At 35.3% G+C, this 22,631-nt stretch overlaps 2 long non-coding RNA genes across 2 annotated transcripts; both read right to left on the bottom strand.

Moving 5' to 3' along the window:
- Positions 1–10,128: 10,128 nt before the first annotated feature.
- Positions 10,129–11,085, bottom strand: LOC145033947 (uncharacterized). The gene is made up of 3 exons (XR_013677793.1): positions 10,810–11,085; positions 10,527–10,685; positions 10,129–10,454 (listed from the first exon to the last, which is right to left on the bottom strand). It is a non-coding gene; the product is annotated as an uncharacterized LOC145033947 (long non-coding RNA).
- A 1,058-nt stretch (positions 11,086–12,143) lies between these two features.
- On the bottom strand, positions 12,144–12,827 carry LOC145033946 (uncharacterized). The gene is made up of 3 exons (XR_013677792.1): positions 12,554–12,827; positions 12,379–12,483; positions 12,144–12,303 (listed from the first exon to the last, which is right to left on the bottom strand). It is a non-coding gene; the product is annotated as an uncharacterized LOC145033946 (long non-coding RNA).
- Positions 12,828–22,631: the final 9,804 nt, after the last annotated feature.

Here is a 22,631-nt window from a genome sequence, read left to right as displayed (position 1 = left end):
ATGATTTTTCTAAGTTTGAAGGCTGATACGCGATAGGGGGTGACGTGGCACCACCAGAAGGCCACCACATGCACCAACTCGGTGAGTAGGTCCCCCTACTCGGCGAGTCCATAAGATATTTTCACTATAAATATAGGTGTCGGGTCTAGCCTCTTCTTCACACCTCCCAAACCTTCTTTGTCTCTCTAGTTTCTCTCTTTAACCTCCCTTAAGCCCCCTAAACTCTTGGTAAACCCCCTAGCACCCGAAGGAAGCCCCGAGGCTCTCGAAGTCCTGAGAAAAGAGCCTTTCTGCTCGGAAACACTGCTCTAGCGAAGCTCAGTTTTGCGAAAAACCCGTTGTAAGTGAGCTATGTCTACCGTATCTTTTTTATTGCTTATGTTTTCATATAGTAACGTTATTAGGAAAATATAATGAGTATTTGGGATATTGTTATGAGTTATATAAGAGTGTTTCTTAACGCTTATATAATAGTAATAATATCTAGACTATTAATTAGTCGCGGTTAACGTTAGACTAAACTCTAGTGGTAATGGTACTAGGTTTTGTCCGAGGGAAATTGTTTTAAAAGTAACGAAGTGCTGTCTGAGTACCGAGTCATCACCTTATCAGGTGAGTGCATAGTTACTTTCAGCTTACACATAGATATGAAGTATTTTATATAAATTACGTGCTATGTGTGCATATTATCTGAATACATGCAATCTATGCTGGATGAACATTTTTATACATGTTTTCAATGATTTAAAATGTATATGTATTTTATATCTACGATGATGCTGGGGTAAACATGGGTAGATATAATAGATGGAATATGAGTTGAATGGTGAGTCGATAGGTGTTATAGACCACGAGGTGAGTGTGAGAGGTGGACAATGTGAGAAGCCTTTTCCCAAATGATGGCCCCATCATTCAGCAGAGTATGGATGACAACCACGGACTTTTCTAGATGGTCATGTGGAACACTAGCAGGCTCGCAACCTGTAGGTGTTATGAACAATATGTTCACCCGGTGTACTCTAAACATTGGTGACCATGCAGACTTGGTACCTAAACCTTGGTGACCATGAAGACTTGGTGCCTAAACCTTGGTGATCATGCAAACTTGATGCCTAAACCCTGGTGACTATGCAGACTTAGTGCCCATTGTGTAAACCGTGGCAACGATGGATTTCTTGCCGATTCCTTAGGATGATCCTTAGGAATGAACGAACGAGGAATAGCTTATTCTTAGGGTAGATCCTTAAGAGCAAAGAAGATAATGGGGATGGGTAATTGGGTTGATTGTTTGATTGTTAAACATAATAATTATATTATTGTGGGTTGAAAACCCTATGTACTCACCAGGTTTCCCAACCTGATCCACTCAGTTTATTTATATCACAGGTGTCAATATGAAGTGACATTACACTGAGAGATTAAAGAGAGGTAGACCACTAGTATAAATAAATGTAAGTTCTGTTTATGCTTATGTTTCTGTATTGACGATGACATCCCAAACGTTTTAAAATGAATAAAATACGTTTCTTCAAAAATGTTTTGAAAACGTATTTATTGTATTTTTCTGGGAAGAAGTTCCACAACATTTTTATAAAAAGAACTACTCTGATTTTTATAAAGCATAAACAAAAAAAAATCGGTCTTTTCTGGCAATGAAAATGGGAATGTCACAGTTGGTATCAGAGCATTAGTTTAAGCGAACTAGGAATTTTTAGGATTTCTAGACTTAAACTTAGAATCCTAAGCGATGATTGTGAGGTGTGAGCACTAGCTTATTTTAGGAACTGTGCCTAAAATGCTTTTATATGCTAAATGCTTTGTACCTGACATGTTATTATTTGTTTGGATCTATGGTCTGTTGCCGACCGGATCTGGAAACCTTATATGTTTAGGATTCTAAATGTACGACTATGATATTAGAGCTAGCATATAAATGTTTCGGAGTGATAAGGATGATTTAAACGTCAATCCTAAATAAAGATCTAGATTCACCTTATTCGGTTTATAGATCAAGATGGCGAGGACCTGTAGCGGAAACGTTAATGCAAATGGGAACCAAAACCAACCCCTTGTGATTAAGTAAATACCAGTTGTGGTAGCCACTGCTGAGCCAATAACAATGGTCAGAGTGCAAGCGATGATCCGGGTGATGTTGGATCGTCAAATGGAGGAAACCAGACATTTGCTCCAGCAAAATCGAGAGGAAGCGACCATACATATTGAACAGCCCGAGTTGAACGAAGGGCACACTGAGGGGGGAAACTACAGTAGGACTGTTGTTCAAGCCAACCCATCGATAGTTAGGCAAAACCACTAGGACGGAGGAAATGACGGACGTGGATGCAAATACAAGGATTTCATGGCGTCCAAACCACTGAGTCTATCTGGAAGCCCGACGTTGATGGAATTCATGAACTGGATCTCCGAGATGGAGATGATGTTTGAGAGTTCCGAGTGTAGCAACAGGCAAAAGACCACTCTCACTGTTTGTAACGCCCGCAAATCCGGGCTAGTCAAAATTAGAGGCAATAGGAGTCGAAAACGACTTTTGGACAAAAGATTATTTAGAATAAATAATCTTAACCAAGTTGTAGTATATGTCACAAGGTTTCCGTACATATAAAGAACGCTGAAATCCGAGTTATAACGAAGAAGTTATGACCCGTTGAAGTTTCGCGACGGAACTAGCACGATACCGGGAAGCGTAAATAGTGAATTTACGATGGAGCGAGATTTAGTCTTAGAAATCTAAACGAAAGTCGTAGAATATGTTAGACTAAGAACATCGATAAAAAAAACGCCCAAATCTGACTTCGTATGAAGAAGTTATGATTTTTCGAACTTTCGGATTAGCAATGTACAGCCCGAAATTCGAATATTAGATCGAGTGATTTTTAGCCGACACGAACTAAACGAGAATCGAAGATCTTGTTGAGAGTAGCGTAACGAGAAAAAGATGGGCGAAAACGGATGTCGGATGAAGAAGTTATGAGGATTTAACGGACCAATCGTGTCCCGGCCCGTTAATAATATAAAATTTAAAATCGAGCCAAAATTAGCCGACAGAGTCTAAACGAAAGTTGTAGAGTAGGTTCCCACCTTCGCGTGGATATAAAGAACGTCGATAACGGAGCTCGTATGCGAAAGTTACGAATTTTTAAAGTTGAAGCATGAAAATACGAAACCTGTTGCGAAGTTGATGACGTGGTACAATCCCAGCCGTCGCTTGCGGCCCACGGTCTCGCTTCGGATGAGTGACACGCCCCCTTCGTATTACGCCCCGTGTACGAGGTCCGGTACGCCCCGCGTACCTTCGCTTCCCATCCGACCAGTGTGCGAAACAGCTGGCTGCGAGCTGACACCCATATCCGAGACTACGCCCAGCGTAGCCTCGGTACACCCCGCGTAAATGCGAGCTTCGGCTCCTATAAATACCATGCGAATTCTTCCGGATTTTTCACACCTTTCCACCTTCTTTCTCTCACTGCTTTCTCTCTCTAGGGTTTTGAACCCTCCCTAAAGTCTAGGTGAACCCCTAGCACCTTAAGGAAGCCCCGAGGCTCCCGGAGTCCCGAGAAAAAGGAGTTTTTCGGTTTCGAAACGCTGCTCCAATTAAGTCCCGGTTTTCGATAAAATTCGCTGTAAGTAGGCTACGCTTACGCAATTTTTAATATTGCTTTCAAATAATTATAGGAATGTTATTAGGTCCTTAAAATAATTATTTGGGCTATTATTATGAGATATATTGAGTATTATTAATGCTTAATAATACTCAGACTAATTAATTTGTCGCGGTTATCATTAAACTAAACCCTAGTGGTATCGATACTAGGTTTTATCAAAGGAAAATCGTTGTGAGAGTATCGAAGCGTTGTCCGAGTGCTGAGTCACCACCTACTCAGGTGAGTGCATGGTCCCTTTCATCTTACACATAGATATGAAGTATTTTATATAAACTACGTGCTATGTGTGCATATTATCTGAATACTTGTTGTCTATGTTGGATGAACGCTTTATACATGTTTTAAAGAATTTAAGCTGTATACGTATTTTATATATACGAATATGTTGGGTATGAGATGGGTAGATGAATGATGAGAGATAGAAGATGATACATTGGCAGCTATAGACTTAGTGCCTATGGGACAAACACCGGTAGCTATGGACTTAGTACCTGTTAAACGTTGGTAGCTATGGATTTAGTACATGTTGGGAATTGGCAGCTATGGACTTAGTACCTGTTGAACATTGGTAGCTATGGACTTAGTACCTATTATATAAAGACTGGTAGCTATGGATTTAGTACTTGATGAATAGACTATAGCAGCTATGGAATTAGTGCTTTATGAACGAACATTGGCAGCTATGGATTTAGTGTCAGTCCTATGACCCTGGAGGTAAGGGACTTCAGAATAAACGAATGTAGGATAGATGACTCTTGGGTTAAATCCTTAAAGAGTAAAGAAGATAATGGGGATGGGTAATTGGGTTGATTGTTTGATTGAACATAGTAATTATATTATTGTGGGTTGAAAATCCTATGTACTCACCAGGTTTCCCAACCTGACCCACTCAGTTTATGTATATCACAGGTGGCGACATGAAGTGACATTACACTGAGAGATTTAAAAAGATGTAGATCACTAGTGTAAATAATTGTAAGTTCTGTTTATGCTTATGTTTCTGTATTAACGATGACATCCCAAACGTTTTAAGATGAATAAAAATACGTTTCTTCGAAAATGTTTTAATAACGTATTTATCGTGTTTTTCGGGGAACAAATTTCGCAACCTTTTTATAAAATGAAGTACTCTGATTTTTATAAAGCATAAACAAAATCGGTCTTTTCTGGCCGTGATTTTTGGGGATGTCACACTGTTCCTCTGTTGAAATCTGGAGTACTAAGCTGGTGGAAGCTACTAGCTGATTCGATGCTCAAAGGAGAAGCGAGCAAGATGTCATGGGAAGATTTTCTGGTGCAGTTAAAGATGCAGTATTGCTCTGAGCAGGATCTTCTGGAGATCAACAATGAGTTCCAGAATCTAAAGAAGGGAAGGGTGACTGTCATCGAGTATGCTGCAAGCTTTACGGAGAAAATGAAGCTTGTTCCTTACCTAGTTCTAACTGAGCTCTCCAAGGTCAACAAGTTTGACCATGGATTAACAGTAGACTTTGGACCAATGGTCAAGCAAGCAACCACTTTGAAAGGAGCCATCTGGGCAGCCATGAATGTTGAAACCCAGATTAGGGAAAAGGTTCTTGAGAGAGCTAAAGTTGGTGAGAAAAGGACGCATGAAGTGTCTTCAAAGTCCAACAAAGGAAGGAAATTCTCAAAGACTGAAGAAGGAGGAGGTGAAGCCAAGTGGTGCGAAAAGTGTAAAAAGAAGCACTCCGGGAAATGTAGTGAGGATGTGACTTGCTACAAATGTGGAGAGACAGGGCATTACACCAGCAAGTGTGCATCCAACAAGAAGGTGTGCTATGGATGTAACAAAGAAGGGCATATTTCTAGGGACTGCCTAAAGAAAAACGAGGCAGCAAGACCAAACACACCACCAAGGACAAGAGCATTCCACATGATCCTCGACAAAGCAGAAAACCATGCGAGGAATCAAGGATAAGGACTTCATATCTGAAGATCAAGTTAAGCAGTAGCCATAGTGTCGTATGATGTAGCCTATTAGAGGCATAGTCTAGGGTGAACTTGAACACCTACGTAATAGTTTCAAGAAATAATAAAGCCTTCATTTTTTTATCTGATGTGTTAAATTGTTATGTGATTTCCTATATGGTGACTTGGAAAACTGTGAACAACACTTGGGACGAGTATGAGTATGTGTGAAAGGTAGTAGATGCATATACTACCGGAGGTACAAGACTCACACTTGGATCAGGGAAAGTCACAAGGTTACCAAGAAGCCAATAATTGAGTCTATTTTATTCAAGCATGTTGTTACCATCGTTTCAGTAATGACTAAGAAGATTGTTGTTATTTTGACCCTAGTCGTCATATCAAATTGAGTCCGAATATGATGAGTATGTTACGTGGTTCAGAGAACCAAGTTCGATGTAACATCTGACTTAAGCCATAGGATCGAAGTAAAAGATAATCGAAGTGATCGGTAGAGGTATCGTGATGGTTGCTTGTAGCTAGACATACTACCTTTTAAGATGTGATTAGAACATGAAGGAAGGTATAGTTTGTTCCAGAATTTGACTCTAAACGACCCGAGTCCAAGAAATGCATCATACGATGATAGGTTATTAGAATATGCCACATCGTTCCATTGTACTAATAAAAGAACTTATCTTAAGTTCTTATCTAGTGAGGAACGAGATTGTGACTTGAAGGTCATAATTTGGAGTCTAACCTGAGATGGAAAGCAGGTGCACAATCGAGTACTGCTGATAGTCAATAAGTCTAAGAGATAGACTTGAATGAATATAGAAGCTATAATTATTACCTAGGATGAAGAGATGACGTATTGAGTCATTATACAAGCCTAATTTCGTTGATAATTTCGGGACGTAATCATCCTAAGGGGGAGATAATTGTAATGCCCGTAGATCCGGGCTAGTCAATTTAGAGGTAATAGGGGTTGAAAATGACTTTTTGACAAAATATTATTTAGAATAAATAATCTTAACCAAGTCTTATAATATGTCACAAGGTTTCCGTACATATAAAGAGCGTCGAAATCCGAGTTATAACGAAGAAGTTATGACCCGTCAAAGTTTTGCAACGGAACTAGCACGGCACCGGAAAGTGTAAACAGTGAATTTATGATGGAGAACTTTTTAGCCTTAGTGATCTAAATTAAAGTCATAGAATATGTTAAATTGAGAAAATCCATAAAAAGAACGCCCAAATCTGACTTCGTATGAAGAAGTTATGATTTTTCTAAGATTCGGCTTAGCAATGCACGGCCCAAAACTCGAATTTTAGTTCGAGCGATTTTTGGCTTATTCGACCTAAATGAGAGTTGAAGATCTCATTAATAGGAACTTAACGGTAAAAAGACAGACGAAAACGGAGTCCGTATGAAGGAGTTACGAATTCTCCGCGGTCATTTAACAATCTAAACGCCTCCTACTGATTAATTTGAGATCAGTCGAGAATTAGCCAACAGAGTCTAAATGAAATTTGTAGATATTGATTTTACCTACATGTTGAAAAAAAGAACATCGAAAATGGAGCTTGTATGCGAGAGTTATGATTTTTCTAAGTTTGAAGGTTGATACGCGATAAGGGGTGACGTGGAACCACTAGAATTGGACATGTGGCACCACCAGAAAGTCACCACAGGCACCAACTCGGCGAGTAGGTCCCCCTACTCGGCGAGTCCATCAGATATTTTCACTATAAATAGAGGTGTCGGGTCTAGCCTCTTCTTCACACCTCCCAAACCTTCTTTCTCTCTCTAGTTTCTCTCTCTAACCTCCCTTAAGCCCCCTAAAGTCTAGGTAAACCACCTAGCACCCGAAGGAAGCCCGGACGCTCCCGGAGTCCCGAGAAAAGAACCTTTCAGCTCGGAAACGCTGCTCTAGCGAAGCCCGGTTTTGCGAAAAACACGTTGTAATAAAGCTATGCCTACCCTATCTTTTGTATAGCTTATGTTTTAATATATTAATGTTATTAGGAAATTATAATGAGTATTTAGGATATTATTATGATTTATATAAGAGTGTTTCTTAACGCTTATATAATAGTAATAATATCTAGACTATTAATTAGTCGCGGTTAACGTTAGACTAAACTATAGTGGTAATGATACTAGGTTTTGTCTGAGGGAAATTGTTTTAACAGTAACGAAGTGCGGTCCGAGTACCGAGTCATCACCTTATCAGGTGACTGCATAGTTATTTTCAGCTTACACATAGATATGAAGTATTTTATATAAATTAGGTGCTATGTGTGCATATTATCTGAATACTTGCTATCAATGCTGGATGAACATTTTTATACATGTTTTCAATGATTTAAAATGTATATGTATTTTATATCTACGATAATGTTGGGGTAAACATGGGTAGATATAATAGATGGAATATGAGTTGAATGATGAGTCGAGAGGTGTTATAGACCACGCGGTGAGGGTGAGAGGTAGACAATGTGAGAAGCCTTTTTCCCAAATGATGGCCCCGTCATTCAGCAGAGTATGGATGACAACCACAGACTTTTCTAGACAGTCATGTGGAACACTAGCAGGCTCGCAACTTGTAGGTGTTGTGAACGATGTGTTCACCCGGTGTACTCTAAACCTTGGTGACCATGCAGACTTGGTACCTAAACCTTGGTGACCATGAATACTTGGTGCCTAAACCTTGGTGACCATGCAGACTTGATGCCTAAACCCTGGCGACTATGCCGACTTAGTGCCCATTGTGTAAACCGTGGTAATGATGGATTTCTTGTTGATTCCTTAGGATAATCCTTAGGAATGAACGAACGAGGAATAGCTGATTCTTAGGGTAGATCCTTAAAATCAAAGAAGATAATGGGGATGGGTAATTGGGTTGATTGTTTGGTTATTACACATAATAATTATATTATTGTGGGTTGAAAACCCGATGTACTCACCAGGTTTCCCAACTTGACCCACTCAGTTTATTTATATCATAGGTGTCGATACGAAGTGACATTACACTGAGAGATTAAAGAGATATAGATCACTAGTATAAATAAATGTAAGTTCTGTTTATGTTTATATTTCTGTATTGACGATGACATCCCAAACGTTTTAAAATGAATAAAATACGTTTATTCGAAAATGTTTTGAAAACATATTTATTGTACTTTTCTGGGAACAAATTCCGTAATATTTTTATGAAAAGAAGTACTCTGATTTTTATAAAGCATAAGCAAAAAAATCGGTCTTTTCTGGCCGTGAAAATGGGGATGTCACATTATGTTTCAAAAAACAGGTAGTTTGGTCTATATCATCTATCAAGAGCACTGTACACAAAAACTTCTGAGAATTATAAGTTTTATGTGAGAGATTATATTGGTAGTGGTAACATACCTAGAATTGAAGGTAGGTTTCCTTCTCCTTCATGCCAAAGCTTTGAATCGTTGGTGTAAGCAGAAGCTTAAGTTGCTAAAAGGATGACCGATTCACGTCCTGCATGGTTGCGTCAACGATATAACAAATATTACCAAAACAACAACTTCTCGATGTGTTTAATCAATACTTTATACTTTAACTTCCTGGATATATAATAGGAGAGACGGAAGCTTTCCACAGCACCGATCATTTAGTAAAATGCCAAAATTACAATTAGATTGAACTAAGCTTCGTTAATAATAATAATAATAATAATAATAATAATAATAATAATAATAATAATAATAATAATAATAATAATAATAATAATAATAATAAACAGGTGATCATGTCATCGGCTTAATTAGTTGTTTATAAAATGCTTAATAAGCTAACAACCACGTAAACATATTATCACGTAAGTTCAAATTTTAAAAGTAAATAAAAAATATTGATTTCTAAGACTTAGAACATTATAATTTGAATTTTTTAACCAATTGTATCATCATTAGGACATTATACTTCGAAAAATATATGAGATCATATCATATTCTATAAAATAAGAAAAGAATGGGCTAAATGGAACAAAAACCAACATACTTTCATTAATTTGTTTATTATGACATCCTACTTTCATTTCTTCCTATTACAGCATTCTACTTTAAAATCTAACCAGTTATTATAAGAATGTCATCTAAATACAAAGTATATTATCCCGATAATATAAATCTTGAAAAGTACAATGTATAGTTGTGTAGATTTTTTTTAACATAAGAAAATGTTGCTATTTCTTGCATATTCCTCTAGTTACTTACCTTTTCTTTCAAGAGTAAGACCATGTAGAAAGGATTGCACCTATATATTGCAATTCAAGTTTCTGTCAAAATACAGATACTAATTACTAACCTGAAGTTCTCTTTATAATCTAATGGTTACGTACACCCATGTCTCATTTTCTCTCTTCACAAATACCTTAAGTACTGTTGTAACAAAATATACTTATAAATAATATAACCAAACATAGATACATGAATACAATACATATTTGGTATAGATACCTACAAACATTTGTAATGCCACCAAAAACTTTCTCTGTAGAGAAGTATGACTCATCCAAATTCGACCACAACTTGAAAATGTTACATGTAATAATCTTGTGTTGGGAGTCAAGCTTGACTTTAATATGAGAATATCGAATTGCCATGACACAACACATGCATCCCTTTATAAGGCCCACACGTATTCTCAATGACTGACCAACGGAGAAACCTTCGAGTATTTACCATCAGGGTTAGCCATTTTCTTCATAGTTGTAGGTGCAACCATGATAGGCATTAAAATCTTGAAGCCTAAAATTGTTGTGGTCATATATTATCTTGCTTAAATCTATAAGTATACGCGTTTGAAACCTATTTTTATATAAAAGAATTCAAGACTAATGGTATGAGGATAGAACTAAATGAAGTGAAGAAATGACTTACAATATTTTTGACAAAGCATTTCGATTTTCCATAAGATTCCATTGAGCTTCTGCACCCGATGCATAATAATCATAGATCATCATGGGTAACTTCTGCTTTTCAAGTGCTTCATATTCCGTTACATTGGTAATCTCCATATTTGAAGCAAAAGAAAACTCGCTGAAAAATGAAGTATAAGGTTAATTTGGAGAAGTGTAACAATTTTATTTTCAACTTATCATTCATATATTAAATTTACAAAGTACGTATTACATGGAACGATACAGATAAAAAAAAATAGCACCTCATGCTCTTTAAATCAATCAACTGTAACCCTTGATCAGCATCTTCAACCCTGTCAAAATTTTAGCCATCACCACCAATGCAAGAAGTGGCGGCTCTTGCGTCTCCTCCATAAATCCAACAACAACGGTTAGCAGAAGTCTTGGATTTTTTTTGTTTCAATGGTGTAGTTGATGGGGAAATTAATATCAATTTCGAGTTGAAATGAGTAAACAACCCCATTTGAAAGTGATAGATTGATTAATCATAATTTTTCTCGAAATTGAATTAGAAAAAAAAAAAACAAATCAGAAATAGTTGTGATCATATAAAGATTCTTTAGTCTCTTGATTTTTCTAATTGGTTTTATGTCATATAGATCCTGCAAGCGCTTTCTCACTTGTATAAAAAAATGAAAGAAAAATTTTAATTATCATTTGTTACAAACAGGAACATGGTACGTATGAAAATAAAAATTTCATTATTGAGAAATTCCATTGACCAATGTAAATTTAAATCTATGTTGTAGAAGTTTCATACTGTCTTAAGCTATGGTGAGCGAAATCATTAAAATTGAAGAACTTGACACCTTTCAAGCAATGGAATAAAATTGGTTCTTAAAGGCATGTTCATCAAACATGAACCATTCTCCATATAAAACATGTAGCTGGTGATCTGTAGCAGATTTTAGTTTTCCTGTAATCAGTGGCTCATATTTCAAAGAAAAAGAACTCTATAAATATTCAACTTGACGCATACATTAAGCAGAATTACATAACAAAGTCAAAACTTGCCATGTGTATATATTCAATCAGTGAATCCCTCTTTTTGTCACCTCCTATATTTGATCGGTTCCATGCGTGGTCGACACTCCTTAGGCTTTGCATCCCAATTGGTTTACTCCAACATTCTACTAGTTTAGCTTCTTCAAGATTGAAACAATGTGAAAAACCCAGAGTTAGTTAGTTGAACAAATTCAATAACAACAGGTACTAAGAACAAAAAATAAGAAACGAAAATGTTATCACACACCTCTCTTTTGCATCTATCAACCTCATTGCTCTCCATTTTTCATTCCATTTCCCTATAATCTTCAAAGTCTTTTCTAAGGACAGAACCAACACTCATAGTCCCATATTTGTTCAATTTCACTAAAATGTAACTCTAAGAAATTAAAAAAGAAGTAGTAACCGGAGGATTAAGTGTGGTAAGGTCATGTCATTCCTAGAAACAATCAACCAAATTGTCCAAAGTAATCAAAAACGTCAATGAATCTCGTAGTCGTCGGTGATGAAGTTTCAGTTCACGTAGTGTACTGATATCAAATTGGCAAAGGTCCAGAGGAAAATCGACAACTACAAAAAACTTTAGTCTTATTAGAATAAACCACAAACAGGTAGTATGTCCACAAAAATCTGATTAAAAAAATGAAATTACCTTTCTTTGATGTGACTGAGCAGTGATGAAGTATAAAATCTTTATTCATCGGGTTTGAAGCAGATCCATTTTGGGAACCCTAATTTCATAAAAAATATCATTTTATATGAACTTAAATATTAAAATGAATCATAGTTCACAATCAAATTCTTACTTGGTTCGAAACCTGATAATCTTTCGGAATTGAGTCTCTTTAGATTCATTGAAGTTTTCAAACGGTTCGTATCCAATGTTTCCTCGGGTGACACACCAACAAAAGCTGAGAACATGTCAAGTTATAAATTATTGAAAAAGTAGAATTAAAAAGGATCAAAATGGTCATTACATACTGGATTTCTTTGGCTACTTTGGTGCTTCAAAGTCATCTATGGAGTTTGTCGTTGCAGGTGGAACCTCTGTTTTAGTAGGAGGCACATCTACATTCATAGTTCTTTGGGAAGCAGGTCTAAATGAGGTTGTTGATGGTAGTAAAAACGTCATTTGGTGGAGGCGTAATTGAATAGATAAGGAGTAGAGCAAAAAAGAAGATCATGTGGAGGAAATCAAACGATGTGGACTGAATGGTTTGGTGACTGGATTCGACAATAGTGATGGTTCTGAAGGGCGTCACAGTTGGAAGTCGTAGGATTTATATGGTAGGTACTGGATATATTCCATCTAAATAGATAGATAGAGGAGAGATAGGCGGTGGGGGTAAAGAAAAATGACAACAATCAAAATATCATTGGATGAGAAAACGGTACAAAACACGTGTCCACCAAGAATATAGATAATGACAAAAAATATCCAAAACAGAAAATGAACGTTTTTAACACACACACACACACACACACACACACACACACATATATATATATATATATATATATATATATATATATATAGAGGACCTATCTTGCCAAAACGTTAGGAACTATACTTTTCCTAAGTTAAGACATTATATATATATATATATATATATATATATATATATATATATATATATATATATATATATATATATAATCATTTATATAACATTTGTATTTTATCGATACAGTGACTATTTCTGTAATTTTACAATAAACCATAGTCATTTATATAAATTTACTATTAAATACGGAATATTTTATAATTTTCTTTCTTGGTATTATACAAAGACATTTTTTGTAATATTACTATTACAAATGGATTGGTATATAACTCTGCAAATTAAAATAAAAAAGAAAAAAAAAACATTATGTTATAAAATGCAAAGTCTTAAACCAGTTTGAACCAGTCGCTCGAATCGTGAACTAGGGAACAGAGGGGTTCAACTAATATCGGTTTCATGTCTGTTTGAATCGTAACCAGCCGAACGGCTAAAAAACGGTTGGTGTGTTTAATTTGAACTGTTAAAACTCGGTCGAACCGGTTAAGTTAAATAAAAATGCACGGAGTTGAGGCATTTTGCAAAACAAAATTTGATGATCGTTTCACCTTTATTGAAACTTATCTTATCGTTGTGTAGATCATTTGTTTGATAAGTTGTTGTACATCCTTTCTTTAACAATTTCAGAAAGAGAACAAAAGAACCCTTTGAATATGAGATAATCAAATAACATTTGATTTCATTTATAATAGTCATATTGACCAACTTTGTAAACTACAAAAAAAAAAAAAAAAAAAACTTGTATGCATTGGTTCTTTGATAAGCTCACACACACACACACACTCTCTCTCTCTCTCTCTCTTTCTATATATATATATATATATATATATATATATATATATATATATATATATATATATATATGCTTAGGTTATTGTATTCTAATTATTTATTGTGTGGATGTAGAATTGATTGTGGATCAATCATTTTAGTTATTTTAAGAAAATGATTAATAAATATCACTGAATTAAATATAATTGAAAAATAACATCTAATTCAATTACAAATGTATTTTAGTCAATTAAGATATATTAAATAAAGGAAAATTGCATATTTTAAAGGATAATAGATTCTATTAATTTTTAAAAACCGATTTTTTGAATTATAATTTTTTTAATTCCAACGTTCTGACAGAATGTGTTTATGAGTATATTCAAAAATAAAAATATTCTTCAAGCATAAAATAATAAAAATATTCTTGAACCTATTTCTTGATCATGACTTTAAAAACTTCTTATAGAATGCCAAATTCTTGAGCCATCAATTGAAGAATGAAAACAAAATTCACATTAATACTTATAGAATACGGGTAACAATTACTAAAAATTATATTTATTGTTAAAGAATAAAACTAAAAACACTTTCAAATCAGGAAAAAAACATCAAAATCTAACAAACACACTAATACATTCTAATAGAATAATGTTGCTAAGAATCACTTCCAGCTTTGTGCTCCATTCTTCAAGCATCAACTTCTATAAAAAACAAATTCAATTGTAGTTTAGAATCCAATAATTCATTAGCAAATGAAAAATAAAAGCATAAATTTCTTTGGAAAAATATGGGGACTTTTCAATTGCACCAAAACCAATAGCCATTTATTTTAGAACATGCATAAGTCATTGAGAAAATATCCATATTCCATTCCAACAGAACTGAAATTCGTGATTCCATTCCAACAGAATTGGAATTCAAGATTCAATTAACGTATGCATTCTATTAGAATTACCTGATGGGTTTTGAGCACTATAACAATCATATGGTGCACATACAACCCTACTTCTTTGGATCTATGTTTTCTCAAGTTATACATGTAATTTTCATTTTTCCAAAGCATGACCCCTAACTAGCATACAATATAGAGATTTGCAACATAAAACTAGTTAGATGAATATCTCGTTGTTGCAATTTGCAGAACTTAATCTTCCAAGAGCTTAGTACCTCAAGTGTGATACCTCAAATGAGTCACAAACACCAAAATCAAGTGGAGGCTTATGAGAGAGGGGTTTCACTTTGGAAGATATAGTTTGATTTTGGGAAGGCTAGGGGTTCAATTTATAGTGTAGAATCATTTAGGTTTCTTACATAAAGTCCTAATTTACTTAAACCTTTAATTATTCCAATGATTTATATGATAGGCCCTTTGGACTAACTCTTCATGGACTCTCAAATAGATTTAACTCATCCCTAATCAACATGGATCATTAGCCCAAACTATAAGTAATACTGATTTACCTAATCAGTCCTTGTAAATTTAATCAGTCTTTTTTTATCACTAAAATAATTCTTGATCAATACTAATTAAAAAATATGATTTGTCTATTAATATCTTATTCATATAATATATTAATAAATCACAAATAACGTCTTTCTCAATTATCCATCCTATCAAATTGCTCCGAAGAAGGCAACCCAAAAGGACCATGCTACTATTGGGTCAAGTACATACCAATTATAGTTATGGGCTTAGACACCGTATCCAACAGTCTCCCACTTGGATAATTCTACTAACTTTAACTTCCAATGTAACTTTGAAATCCATCTAGAAATCGTAGCTCTCAAAAGCCGTTGTCTTTTTTATAAGGGATCATATAATCCTCTATTCTTCAAGATATCATGTGGATAAAGACATGGAATAAGGTCATACTCATTTTCCAACAGTTTGTTTCCCGGTTTCTAATTAGTTTGACATAGAACTTAATTAAACACATCAATTGAGTCCTGACCGGTCCCGACACATATGTAAAAACAAAATCATCAAGGGGCCCAAGATATCGCTTTTAATCCTCTTAGGATAAAAGGAACAGATAAACTTCGACTTATATGCTTGTACTAATTACTTGTTAAATTATACACAACAACACGTTTTATAACATCAAGTTACTGATGCGTTTTCGTACTATCAATGCACAACCATCTCATAATAAACAACTCATACATCTTGGTTTGAAGATTATACGATATTATCGTCTCACAATCACTTGTGATAAATTCAACGAAATTATTCATGTGAGCATGGGTTTAATCCAATACTCAAATCATATTTCAGGAGCACTCATGAATGTTGTAGCAAACTTTTGCTATGTCTAAACACCTTAGACAATCTACAAGCCACACTACTAGAAAAAAGGCCTTTTACGACGCTCATTGCGCGTCGTAAAACGCTCAGACGACGTGCAAATGCGTGTCAAGGAAGGTCCTGTCATAAAGAGAGACGACGCGCATTTATGACGCGCATTTACGACGCGCGGTTATGACACGCAATGCGTATCAAGAAAGCCCCTGTCATAAAGGAAGACGACACGCATTTGCGTGTCGTAACCTTACGACGCGCGTGTTTATGACACACAATGCGTATCAAGGAAGCCCTTGTCAAGAAAGGCCATGTCATAAATAAAGATGACACACATTTTTGCGTATCATAATTTTAAATGTTTAAAAAAAATATATTATTTTTGATTTACTAATTTTTCATATTAAATAATACATTAGAAATCTCATAATAATAAATAAAATACCATAAATAACAAAGATAATTCATTTCACTAATATGTCAAATACAAATAATTATTCCAATAGTGAGTAAATGTTATAAAAAAATAAACTCATTTATATACAATTGCATTATCTAGCTTACTATGTGCCAACAACTTGTATCTTTTTCCTTCTCTGCATAAACTTCATTAGCAGCATCCTAAAGAACTTCTATCTTTTTCATCAGCAACATCCTCAAAAACTTCTATCTTTTTCCTTCTCTGCATAAACTTCTATCTCACACTCAATGTAGTTTTAAACATCAGGTTTAAAAAATCAAGTTTGTGAATCTCTTTTGCAGCACATCAGATGTGCTTTTTCCTTGAAATTATGCTGCTACTTGAGATAATATAGAAAGGAAATGTTATTTGGATAAGAGCGAGAGAGAGACAGAGAGAGAGAGATAGATAGATAGATAGATAGATAGATAGAGAGAAACAAGATATGAATAAAATAGTTACTTACACAGAAATGTTAACCAGCATTATAATTTATACGAATGCAATTCTCTTGAAACAGGGGTCCGCATCCAAACTCACAGTAGCACGTCGAACCCTATCCTGTGACATTATAGAAATATGATAAATTTCAGTAAAATGAGCAAATTATAACAAGTTATACGAGGGCATATACCTAGAAACTTGTCGACGTTGAACTCGTTGGTCAATCCAGAAAGAACCCCCGAAAGATCCCTTTATCACTAGAGGCATTTAATAATAGAAGTTCTAATTGTACACATTGAAAGATGAAGGACAAGTTTGTAATTACTGAGACTTAATTAGTTTGAATGTCTTTCCTCTTATATATAAAATATCTATAACGAGTCTAATTGCACCTGATGAAAAGCCAAGGGAAAAAGAGTCTTTAAAGCAAAGAATTCATGAGAGGTCCTAAGTAGCAGGAGCAAAAGGTTATTTAATCCAATTACTTCATGCCATCTTTATGGAACCCACTCATGCAGCTTCGAATTCAGATGAGGTGCTAACTAAACTATGTTCGGTAACCCACTCATGCACATCAACCTGAAAACAATATTGAAAAAAATTTGTTAAGCTAAAAATAACAGGGAATTAATGAATAATAGCAACACAGTTTTCCTTTTTTACCAATGTGAGTATGCAGACTTCAGTTTTTACCAATATGGTTAGAATCAATATGCATTACCCATATTGGAGCACAATGATTGATGGAGCACAACTGATTTGTATGTCTTGATTATGATTGAACTGAGAAAACAGGAAAACTTAAAGGCCATTGGATAGTAGATGCTTTTCCATGAAAACTTCAATTTTTACCAATATGGTTAGAATCAACAGGCGTCCTTGGAGAAGGTATGTCTAGCCTAGTAGAGTGCATGATGCTTTTCCAGGAATGGTGATTAACTGAAAGGCCATTGGACAGCAGATCAAACTAAATCCAGGCTATGAAAAAGTCATAATTACACAAGTAAATCACACATTTGGTCCCAGTCCTTTACCAAACTTGTGATTTTGCCACCAAATTTGTAATTCGCTCTAAAAAAAAGTCTTGTCAACTCTGTTTTGCACAGCAACCAAACACTCTCTGAGTAAGTTTTAAGATCTAATATGTGCATGTGTGAAATACAATAGAGACAGCCTAAGACATCTTGATAGATAAGTGTAATACATTTTCTACGATAATTATTTAATAGAATTTTCAAATTCTGACTTGAAATAATTGTGTTTCACATAAATCTAAATGCTATAACCGGTTCAACATATATTTGCCTTCTCTTGTGGAGTTCGACATGCATAATATTTTAGAGAAAGATGTAGCTAGAAGGACTACACACTAATGCAACCTGAATGAGAAATTGATAGCCATGAGCATTATGAATGTCTTGTTATGTGACAAGTGATTTACATCTCTCTTCGATTCAAGATTCATCTCAATTTTACTCAAATACCCCCACCACTCCCTCTTGTTAGTAATATAACAAGAAATGATTGCAGACAGTTAACTTTTAATAGGTTTCTGTTAATTCTGTTAATAGGATTCTGTTAGGTTTCCGATTTCATCACAGGGGTTGGGCGTTCTATGTCAGCAGTACCACTCATGGTTTCACTGTCCATGCTGGCAGTCCAACTCCTCATATTCCTTCGTTCATGTTTTCAAAAGTCAACCATGTTGAAAATCGATCAAAATAACATATTAACAGAGGGTAGTTTTGTCTTTTCAGCAGTTCCTGTTTCAAGTACATAAGGCCTTTGTACCTTAACAGCAATCAAATCCCCAAACTGTATCCTGAACTACCAGAACTGCCCGAACTCTCACAGTTCCAAGAAATGGTGCCGAAACTGTATCCTGAAACACATAACATGGTGGATGAGAAGCTTCAGTTAGAAATTGGTGGTTTTTCACCTGATGTAGATGTAGAATGGGACAATAATTTGCTGACCGGAATGGAGAAATATCTGACCACATATGACCTGTCATGGGAGTAGTATATTGAGGGGAGCCTAGAGGTTGACAAGAACAATGCCATTGAAGTAGGAGGTCTGAAATATAACATGAGATCAGCTAAGGTATATATATATATTTTTTAATTATGTAACAAGCCAACAAATTTGATATTGAAATGAAGCTTAAGTTCATGACTAATTTACCTTTCAAAGTTATATAAATGTGAGTGAATTTGATATTAATGTCTCGAACTTGATATTACTATCTCCAATCTATCTAGAAACTTACTTTACTATCTCCACCTGGCACCAGACCCTGAAAAATAACAGTTCAGGGTACCAACCTCTGTCATTTATTTTGCAGTTTGTATATCCCTAAAGATGCAGCAAGCAATCCGTGTACTATCACATTTGTTGCAACCAATTTTATAATTTAAAAAAATCAGACTCAAAACAAGAAATAATTATATATTTTGAATTTTATAATAATTACCTGCATATCTTCTAATTGGTGAGGTGAAATGTGTATAAAGTAATAAAGAGGTGCAACAAGCCCATAATGGTGAAACTTCGGGGGGCTAAGATCCCCACTACAGAAGTAAACAACCTTAAGTGGAAATTAGTTTATTTTGTTCGCTTTATTTAAAAAAATAAGATTAAGCCGATTATGATTTAAGAATAGTAGAATACCAACCTATGTCATACATCTAGTTGCTAGGATACAGATCAATTTATTGAAGTATGGATCATCACCCTGCTTTTTATTTTTTATTTTTTTATAAGATAAAATTTAATAAAAAATTAGTTAGAGACTTTTATAATGATCAGTGAATGAAATTGGAAAGTCAAACTAACCACAGCCCAGTCAAGTGAGTCAGCAAGTGATTTGGATGATGACACATCAAGGTCAAGGCCAACAAAAGCAAAAATGTGTAATAAAGGTTCAAGCATTTCTTTTGTTGGACTAGGATGTCGCTTGTAAACAATATTTATTTACTTAATCAAAATATAATATATCCATCAATGTGATTAGCTTAAATAGTTAGCAACTCTACAGTAACAGATCATAGTTGTGACCGTATTGCTGGATTCTCATATTGAGATAGTAAAGGGAATCAAATCAGTTTAGAAATTGTAAGTAAATGAGATTCAATTCCTATTACATAAATTAAATTCCAACTCCTAAACACTAAATTTATTTTTTTATCATTATCAAAACACAATTGGCTGATTACTACTCAAATGTATGTATAATAATAGTAAATTGAATCTAATAGGAATACATAAATTTTTATTTACCTGTGAGGTTGTCACTGTGGCAGGTTGCTTTGAACCTTGTTCATTAATCTTTGGACAATCCCCTTTTGGTTCAAACATTTAGTCAAACACCTAGTGTGCATAAAAAAATCAGGTACTTATATCATAAAATATTAACAATTCCATGAAAATATATGAGAGAGGGTAAAAAGGCACAAAAAATCGTCCAAAAAGAAGGACCAGTGGCACATGAAACAGGTAACTATGGTTGAAAAAGGAAGAATTACCTTTGAAATAGGCCTACTACGCAGATGAAATAGGCAACAGTGGTGGTATAATGGTGGTTCTGGGCTGTTGCGAAGGCAGTGTGGTGGTGGCTCAGGGCTGGTGTTGTGGTGCGATGTTGTAACGGTGGAGTCTGAAACTGAAAGCAAACACAAATTGTGATGGAAGCTATTGTTATTGGTGATGTCCGATTCATCAAAAGAAAATCATTCTTCGATCAATCTTCTATTTTGTGAAAGAAGATATTACTATTTCAAATGTGTTATGTTTGATTATGGTTTGCACATAGAAGGAAGTGAAAGTCGATCGGAGAGGAAGGGGTTTGCAGAGAGAAAGAAGGGAGAGAATGAAGTCGATTTTGGCGGGTGTAGAGAGTAGAGAGGAAGAGGAAGCGGGTGTTCAAAATTTTGGGGGATTTAGTTTCCCCCCTTACCTATCAAGGAGTCCCAGAAACGCGCGTTTATTAAAATTATAAAGCGACATTTGTAGAGGAGGCCCTTTTTATTATAGGTGCCCTCCGTGTTTTTAATATTTTTACATGAGACACTAATTTAAGGGCACTCAGTAATGCGCGACCTAAATCCTTAAAATTTTTGAAGAGATGACACTTTTTTAATGTCGCTCTCTAATGCGTAACATAAATCAAAGAGCGTCGTGTTTTGCGCGTCGTAAAAGGGTCTTTTTCTTGTAGTGCCAATTCAGGACAGTCTAACCTCATGGCTTACTTCCAAAGTATGATTGACTGTGGATAGTTCGAATAAACATATTATTCTGGAAGTCAAAACATGCAAAAGTGAAACACAAAATAAACGATTGACAAAGACAATAAGCTTTACTTATAAATAAAACCCTTATTATTTAATCATCAAATGTCAATTACATTTATTTATTACAATTTTCTAACTGACTATCTAATCACTAAAACTAATATCGTCCTTTAGGCCAATGCTCTTAGCATGTTGCAAATGTGTAACCCTACTCAGTCCCTTCGTAAGGGGATCTGCTGGGTTATCCTCTGACGATACCCTCTTATGAATAGATATTTTCTATCGATGTTCCTAGATCTACCATGATCCCTTGGTTCCTTGGTTAAGGTGGCTGCACCCTCGTTGTCATAGAAAATATCCGTAGGCTCCTTTACAGTTGACACAACTCCAAGGTCTCCGATGAAGTTCTTTAGCCATATTTCCTCCTTTAATGCTTCACTTGTTGCTATGTACTCTGATTCGGACGTTGAATCAGCTATAGTCTCCTATTTGGAACTCTTACATGTTATTGTTCCTCGATTTAGGGTAAATACCCAGCCCGATGGAGAGCAGAAATTATCTCTGTCGGTCTGAAAGTTAGCATCACTATACCCCTGTCACTCTCAAGTCATCACTCCCACTGAGGGTAAGGACCCAGTCCTTAGTCTTCCGCAGGTACTTAAGAATGTTCGTTACTGCAATCTAGTGTGCTCTACCATGATTCCCTTGATATCGACTAACCATGCTTAAACTAAAATCCACATCAGGGAGAGTACATATCATAGCATACATGATCGAGCCAAAGGTGGAAGCATATGGTACTCGACTCATCTCTGCCATCTCGGCATCGGTACTCAGACTCTGAGTCTTACTCAGTTTGGTATTGCTCTGGATAGGCAGTTCTCCTTTCTTGGAATTCTCTGTGTTGAAATGTTTCAACACCTTGTCCAAGTAGGTACTTTAACTAAGTCTTATTAGTCTTTTACTCCTATTTCTCAATATCCTTATCCCTAGAATGTAATCAGCTTCCCTAAGGTCCTTCATAGCGAAACACTTCCCAAGTCAGGACTTAACTTCTCGCAAGGTAGGAACGCCGTTTCCTATGAGTAGTATGTCATCCACATACAATACCATAAAGCTAACTATACTCCCACTAGCTTTGACATATGCGAAGGACTCATCCTCGCTTCTCAAAAAACCAAACTCTTTGACTTTCTCATCGAAACAAATATTCCATCTACGAGATGCTTGC

The sequence above is a fragment of the Lactuca saligna genome, chromosome 3 (genome assembly GCF_052625555.1).
Source record: "Lactuca saligna cultivar CGN05327 chromosome 3, ASM5262555v1, whole genome shotgun sequence".
Lineage (NCBI taxonomy): Eukaryota > Viridiplantae > Streptophyta > Magnoliopsida > Asterales > Asteraceae > Lactuca > Lactuca saligna.
This window is presented reverse-complemented; position numbering and strand designations above follow the sequence as displayed.